At 53.1% G+C, this 7,872-nt stretch overlaps 1 pseudogene; it reads right to left on the bottom strand.

Annotated features, from left to right (window-relative positions):
- Positions 1–4,740: 4,740 nt before the first annotated feature.
- LOC149344999 (uncharacterized) lies at positions 4,741–6,660 on the bottom strand (annotated as a pseudogene).
- Between the last annotated feature and the right edge of the window lie 1,212 nt (positions 6,661–7,872).

The raw sequence follows: 7,872 nt of genomic DNA, 5'->3' as shown, positions 1-7,872 counted from the left end.
CGTCGTTGACACTCACGGCACGTTTTCACGTAATGCGAAACGTCGGTAGCTAGCCGCGGCCAATAGTACTTCTCCTGGATGCGGTGCAACGTGCGAGCAATCCCCAGATGCCCTGCAGTCGGCTCATCATGACATGCCTGCATAATTTCTTGCCTGAGATTTTTGGGCACGACAAGAAGATATACTGTCCTGTTGGGCGCGAAGTTCTTCTTCAGAAGGACATTATTGTGAAGGACGAAGGACGACGGTTGGCGCTTGAACCCTCGGGGAGGCGATGCGGTCTTGCCTTGCAGATAATCAACCAGGCTTTGCAACTCAGGATCCGAGCGCTGCTGCTGCGCGAAACTGCTCGCGCTTACCGGTCCTAAGAAAGCGTCGTCGTCTTCCTCTTCCGGTGCGGCGTCGACGGGGGCTCGCGACAAGCAGTCTGCGTCGGAATGCTTGCGGCCAGATTTGTAGACTACAGTTATGTCGAATTCTTGAAGGCGCAGGCTCCAACGAGCAAGGCGGCCGGAGGGATCTTTCAAATTGGCTAGCCAGCACAGAGCATGGTGATCGCTCACAACCTTGAATGGTCGTCCGTACAGGTAGGGGCGAAATTTCGACGTGGCCCAAATAATGGCGAGACATTCTTTCTCGGTGGTCGAGTAGTTGGCCTCGGCTTTCGACAGTGAACGGCTAGCGTACGCGATAACCTTCTCCTGTCTGCCATTTTTCTGAACGAGGACCGCTCCTAAGCCCACACTGCTTGCATCGGTATGAACTTCGGTTTCGGCGTTTTCATCAAAGTGCCCGAGCACAGGAGGGGACTGTAAGCGGCGCTTCAGTTCGTTGAAAGCTTCCTCTTGCGGCCTTTCCCATTTAAAAGGCACGTCAGCCTTGGTAAGTTGGGTCAAAGGTTCAGCGATGCGCGAAAAGTTCTTGACGAATCGCCGGTAATAAGCGCATAATCCAAGGAATCTGCGTATAGCCTTCTTGTCATTAGGCTGTGGAAACTCTGCGATCGCAGCCGTCTTCTTGGGGTCTGGGCGAACTCCATCCTTGCTTACGACGTGACCAAGGAACAGCAGCTCCTCGTAAGCGAAGTGGCACTTCTCTTGTTTCAGTGTCAGGCCTGAAGACTTGATCGTTTCCAGCACTATCCGAAGCCTTCTGAGGTGGTCTTCAAAGCTTGAGGAGAAGACAACAACGTCATCTAAGTAGACTAGGCAAATCTGCCATTTCAAGCCTGCGAGCACCGTATCCATTACTCGCTGGAACGTCGCTGGGGCAGAGCAGAGGCCGAATGGCATCACCTTGAACTCGAAGAGTCCGTCTGGCGTGATGAACGCAGTCTTCTCGCGATCTCTTTCGTCGACTTCAATTTGCCAGTAGCCGCTCTTCAGGTCCATCGATGAGAAGTACTTAGCGTTGCACAGCCGGTCCAGTGTATCGTCGATGCGGGGGAGGGGGTAGACATCCTTCTTCGTAATGTTGTTCAGGCGGCGGTAATCGACGCAAAAGCGAAGGGTGCCGTCTTTCTTTTTCACTAGGACGACCGGTGCTGCCCAGGGGCTCCTCGATGGCTGGATGACGTCGTCACGAAGCATTTCCTCAACTTGCTTGCGGATAGCTTGGCGTTCTAACGGCGATACGCGGTAGGGGCTCTGTCGCAGTGGTCGTGCGTGTTCGTCTGTGACAATGCGGTGCTTGGCAAGCCGGGTTCGTCGCACATTCGATGCTGATGAGAAGCAATCGGTGTACCTTTGAAGAAGACTGCGTATTTGGTCTTGTCTGCTCCGGGGTAATGCTGGGTTGATGTCGAACGTGGGTTGATGGCCTTGTTCAGATAGTTCTGCAGGTTGGTCGGGTAGGGCAAATACGTCTCTGATGTCTGCCAGCTCGTCGAGGAAAGCGATCGTCGTACCTTTGTTTAGATGCCGGTATTCTTCGGTGAAGTTGGTTAGCAACACCTGGGCTCGGCCATTTCGGATTTCGGCGACTCCCCTCGCGACGCCCAATCCACGATCCAGGAGTAACTGGGTGTTCCCCTCGATAACACCTTCGGCATTTTCGATGTCTCCAGTACCTATGCCGACGAGAACACTTGATCGGGGCGGCACGCTCAATGCTTCATCGAGGACGTTTAAGGCAACGTGATGAGTCGCGCTCATCGCAACAGGTATGGCTTTTTCCGTGGAAAGCTTGATCGACTTAGATCGAAGGTCGATGATCGCCCGATGTTCGTTCAGGAAGTCCATTCCCAAAATCACGTCTCTCGAGCATTGCTGTAGGATCAGGAAGGTTGTCGCATAGGTTCTCCCATTTACAGTAACTCTCGCGGTGCAGCGTCCTGACGGCGTAATCAGGTTGCCACCTGCGGTGCGGATCAGCGGGCCATCCCAGGTTGTTGTCACCTTCCTGAGTCGGACAGCGAGTGGGCCACTCATGACAGAGTAGTCAGCTCCCGTGTCCACCAAGGCAGTAACCGCGTGACCGTCGACCGTAACTTGAAGGTCACTTGTTCGCGTTCTGGTATTGTACGTTGTCTTCGGTGTCCGATCTCGGCTTCGTCGAGTAGTGAGGCTGCGGTGGGCGTACTGCGACGTTACTTCACTGGGCAGCGGTAAAAGCTTCAAGTCTGGCCGCGTCGTCGTCGGTGTCGTCGTCGTCGGTGTCGTCGTCGTCGGTGTCGTCGTCGTCGGCGTTGTCGTCGTCGGTGTTGTCGTCGTCGGTGTTGTCGTCGTAGTTGAGGCATGATCTTGAGTACTCGTCGATGGAGGATCTCTGTCATTGCGCTTAGAAGCAACCTCACCTCCAGAGGCTGCTTTATTTAGTTTAACCTTCGTGGGCTGGGGGAGCGTCCACGCACGGCGTAACCTCGGCTAGGAGAAACAAAGCGCGGGGACGATGGCGACGGGGAACGTGATAGGCGGCTCGGCGATGAGTATTCTTCCCGACGTAAAAACTCCTCGATTTCGGCTGGTCGCTGGCCGGGTCGGGGTCGTGGAGCGTCGTAAGAGAACCCTCGGATGCCCAGTCTTCTGTATGGGCAGTGCCGGAGGACGTGACCGGCTTCGCCACAGTGGAAGCATAGTGGGCGGCGCTGGTCGGTAGTTCTCCACTCGTCGCATTTCCTCGGCTGCGCGCGTCGCTCGTAGGACGGGCGGGTTGGGGCGAGTGGGCGGCGGTCCAACGCAGCTGGCTGAGGGCGATAGGGGCTTGGGTCCCGTCGTCGAGGTGCAGGACGGCGCACAGCTGCGGCGTAAGTCATGGCTGGGGGCTGCAGAGGCTGCGTGGGTGTCGGCGTCACACCCAAGGCCTGTTGAACCTCGTCCCGGATGACGTCAGTGAGCGATGAAAGTTGCGGCTGCGTTCCCGTTGGCAGCAACCGTCGGAGCTCCTCTCGCACAACTTCACGTATAACCTCCCGCAGGTTATCATTGTTAGCGGTGTCCATGCAGCTTGCTGACAAAAAGCGCTGCTGGCGGTCATACTGGCGGGCTCGGGCGTCGAGAGTTTTCTCCATTGTGGATGCCTCTTCTACGAATTCAGCGACGGTTTTCGGTGGGTTGCGAACGAGGCCGGCAAATAGTTGCTCTTTAACTCCTCGCATAAGCAACTTCACCTTCTCTTCTTCCTTCAAGTTCATGTCGGCACGCCGGAAGAGACGCTTCATCTCCTCAGTATACACTGCAACGGTCTCGTTTGGGTGTTGTATGCGAGACTGTAGCAGCTGCTGGGCTCTCTCCTTTCGCACGACGTTTGTGAAGGTCTTCAGAAGCTGTTCCTTGAAGGTTTCCCAGTTGGCAAGGCTGGCTTCCTCATTCTCGAACCAGACTCTTGCTGGTCCCTCCAGGGCGAAGAAGACGTGCCTAAATTTCATGGCGTCGTCCCAGTTGTTGAAGACAGCCACACGGTCGAACTGCTCCAGCCATTCCTCGGGGTCGGCGCCAGGCGAAGCGTCGAAGGTTGGTGGCACCCGGGGCTGCTGCAGAATGATTGGAGTGGTCGTCTGGGGCAAGGTCATGATGGACGTTGGTACTTGCTTCCGCTTCCGGGTAGGGTCCGGCAGGGTCCCGAACTCAGGTGCGTCCCCTTGCAGGCGTCGGCTTGCGCGGTGGACTGGACTCAGGTCCTGCGGTAGATGACTCAAAGGGCTGGCGTCTCGACTTGTAGGGGGTGTCCGGAACATGGGAGGCTACCCAGCACCTCCACCAGATGTCACGTTGTAGTGACGGCAGTCCAGCGGTCAGGAAGACACCAGAAATACTTGCAAACGAAGCTCTTTATTTGGGCTGACTTGCGCCCTCAAAAGAACTGAATCACTCGGCGGCGGCGTAAGCAACAGGCGTGCTCGGCGGTCGTCGAACTACGAATGTCCGCCGCTCGCGGCATCGCTCAATTTAAAGGCGGCAAGGAAACTTCCAGATAACAGGACAAGATCATCTACAGTAATCTAGAAAAACCTAGATGCAGCCCTTCATGGCTGCGATCAATCGAGATTAGTCTGGTCGCTTCTCGCGCCACGAACAAAAGTGATAACAACCCTTTCCTGCAGCCTTGAGCGTGAACGAACAAACACTACAATGATACGTGGCAATATTAATAGGACAGCATCATCTTTACTTATACAGAAACTGCGGTTTGTCTGCAAAACACGTGCTTCTGTGAACAATTCCGTGATGTTGTAAAACAGCTCAAAAGATCATATCCCTGTGAGCACAAGCAATCCATTTTCATCTGAAATTTTGGAAATAATTATGAGCTGTTCTCATTTGAAAATGTCATTTGTTGTGTTAATTTGGATTCGAGCATCTTTGCGAAGGTTCTGCACCTCCACGGTAACCTATGGAAGAAAAAATATGGAAGAAAAAATATGGAAGAAAAAATACAAGCAATGTAAAAAACCAGCTGCATGTGAAAAACGAAAGTGTTCAGTACCTTCTCAACTTGCTGCGTGATGGTCCAGACTCTCGGTCAGAACTGTTAAAGCAATGAAAGAAAAATTGAAAGCATTAAATGCATTGAAAAAGCATTGAACGAAACAGTCGACCTAATCTGTGTCATCTAATATACTATGTGCATCTACAGGGTTGTTACTAAATTTCCACACATATTGAAAACTTTTTTTTGCGGATTACTGAATACTGCAAAGAATTTATTGAGTGTCACGTGATGAGGACAAAGAAAGTGCCCTTGTTTTAAATAGGCCACATCTTTCGGTGCCTTTTTCTAGGGCCAGAAGACAGTTCTCAGTAATAACCGATGTAGTTTCGCTCAGATGTCATTTTCTACTAGGTGAGGTGGTGCGAGTGGGCAGAAGAGATTTTTTGTGCAGTTACTGAGGTAATAATACCTGTGACTTGATATATTGTACCAAGTGGTCACTCATCCCAGCTGTCAGTGGCGTATGATTACTTTGGGGCAGCATCACGTTGCTTTGATCAACACCAATGGTGAGGGGCTAAAGCTGACCATTTATAATGCTTTGCGCCTAGGTATTTTCGTGCAGTACTGTTTCATGGATAGCGCTAAGCACAATGCAGTCTTTTTTCTACCAAAAGGAGGGTCTTGTATTTTGTATACGCCCTACAGCAAGCTCAGCCATAGCAACATGAATCTTCACATGGGTGTGATGGACTGCAAACTTATCGTCAAACGCCATGTGTACCACCTCCTCGTCTGATCGTGCAACAGATTCCATTGGAACGGTGGTCGTACTTCTCTGCTGGTCCCGTTTTCGTGTGCTGCCAATGTGTCAGTGCGTGTGCAGAGCTGATAGTATCTTGCGGGAACACCTCTGTCACCTGGAATTTTAATCAAAGTGGTACGGGGAATCGCCTAAATAAACACCGCTGCAACAATGAAGGTCTAGTTAACACATTCCGGGAATTCTCTCAGAAGAAAATAGCACTGACCAGCTGTACATCTCGGGGGTACTCTTAAAGCACAGCACAGTACATGTCGGGAATGCAGCCAAGACAGGGCCCCGCGGGGCTCGTCCCAAAGCTCGCGCGCCGTACCCCGGCAAATATCTATCTACGCGGTGGCTGGAAAAACTGGCGTTGTTTCCATACACGCAATGGCGCTTTGCATGTTACATCAAGTTTTCCTGCATGATCGAGCACGAGAACAGCTTTCTCGTAGTAGTTTGACACGCGACTAGAAGAATCGCCACGGCTGAACCATCTCAGTCGTTTGGCTACCGCAGAACCCAATTTCTGTCACTTCGCGTGGTTTAAATAAACGCCTGAACATTCAATGACGTAAAATGGAGCGAAGGACAGCTAGAAGAAGATGTGACTGACTTACGCCGCCGCCTCGTCAATCCCAGGTGCGATGGCTTCCATCACTTGGACGCACAGGAAGATTGACGGATGGAATAGCTTCCGGCACCAGCTTCCTGTACATGTGACCTGATAATTATAAAGAGAATCGCTAACAACCAGTCCGGAAAAGCTCGGTACAGAACCCACCTAGTATCTTGTAAACCGGCTACACAAAGTCTTCCTATTTGAAATGCTTGCTGCACACAACAGCCGACGCGGACAGTTGCTTCCCCATTTGCAATTTAATCAACCAAGCCTTCTTCATTTTTGACGACTTCGGCTAGAAGTGGAAGCTAACACCGGCTTTTTTACGTGATTTTCACTGCGGCACTGAGAAGTAAGTCACCATGACTGCGAATTAGCGCGCGAAAACGAACGAAAACAGCCAGCACGCCGGCAGGCAGGCTGACGGGTCCTTGCCGTGACGTCACACTGGAGCGATTGCAGCGGCACCAGTGTTCATTCTCGGGGCGAATAACCCCGCTACCCTCGCGATTGTTGGTGTAAGGAATCAGGTCAAATATAAGGCTCAACGGACCGAAGATAGTGCGGCCCAGCAGCGAAAAAAATTGGTGGGAGCTAATTAGCTTCGCTAGAACGCGGTTGGCTCGGGCGGCAAGGAGGCCTGTAAGGATCTTATAATCTACGTTAAGCGGCGTAATAGGTCGTCAGCCTGACGTATTGCGCCTGTCCGCGCCTGTTTTCTGGAGGAGCGTTATACGACCGCGGCCAAAGAACGCGGGATGAACTTTCCTTTTAACACAGCGTTCAAAGTTGCTACAAGAGCGTGTTGGATGTGGGGCCACACTGTTGTGTAGAATTCTCCTGGGATGCCGCCAGTTCCCGGGGATGCGCCAGGGTTCATCCCGCACGCACGTTCCTACACTTCGCTGCCTGTGATTGGGCGCATGATTTATTGCGCTTTCGTGCAGTTAAGCCGCGGGAGATCTGAGGTGAAACGAGACACGAGCTCTGTAAATTCGCGGCCTCCCATCCTTCCTCGCGGAACACTGACGAGACTTGTAACGACACTTTCTCCATCGCGCCTGCATCACGTGCAAGGAGCAAGACATCCGGTTTGGAAATTAGGTGGTGGTGGGCCACCGAAGCTACCGGGGTGCGCGACTGCTGACATAAAAGTCGCGAGTACCGTTCGCGCTAAAATTCGAGGTACGCGCGCGCTTACGGAGTCTGCGAGTCTAGATAACTTTGCTGGCGTGCGCCTGGGACCGCACACACACCATTTACCTGCTGCCGCTGAGGTGCTGCAGGTACAGCACGCTGTCAGCACCGGTGACATCTCGACGGCGTCTATGACGACATCGTGGTGACTAGGAGCGCCCTCCGGCGCTGAGATGTACAAGAAATGCGCCTCGGGAGGCGTCGAAGGGGCTGGTGAAAGGGCTCGGATGCCCATCGCAGGCCGGTACTGGGACGCGACGGTAGACGGCGCGGGCCCAGGACGAGGTGGCAGACGGGCAGAATGCCAATCGTCGACTACAACAGCAGTAGCTGCACTCGGCGGTCGTCGGGCAGTGTGATGCCCGAGCTCCACAACTCC

The sequence above is a fragment of the Amblyomma mixtum genome, chromosome 5 (assembly GCF_055824585.1).
Source record: "Amblyomma mixtum isolate Tamu chromosome 5, ASM5582458v1, whole genome shotgun sequence".
NCBI classification, from domain to species: Eukaryota; Metazoa; Arthropoda; class Arachnida; order Ixodida; family Ixodidae; genus Amblyomma; species Amblyomma mixtum.
Note: the sequence above shows the minus strand (reverse complement) of the source record. Positions and strands in the feature narration are given on the sequence as shown.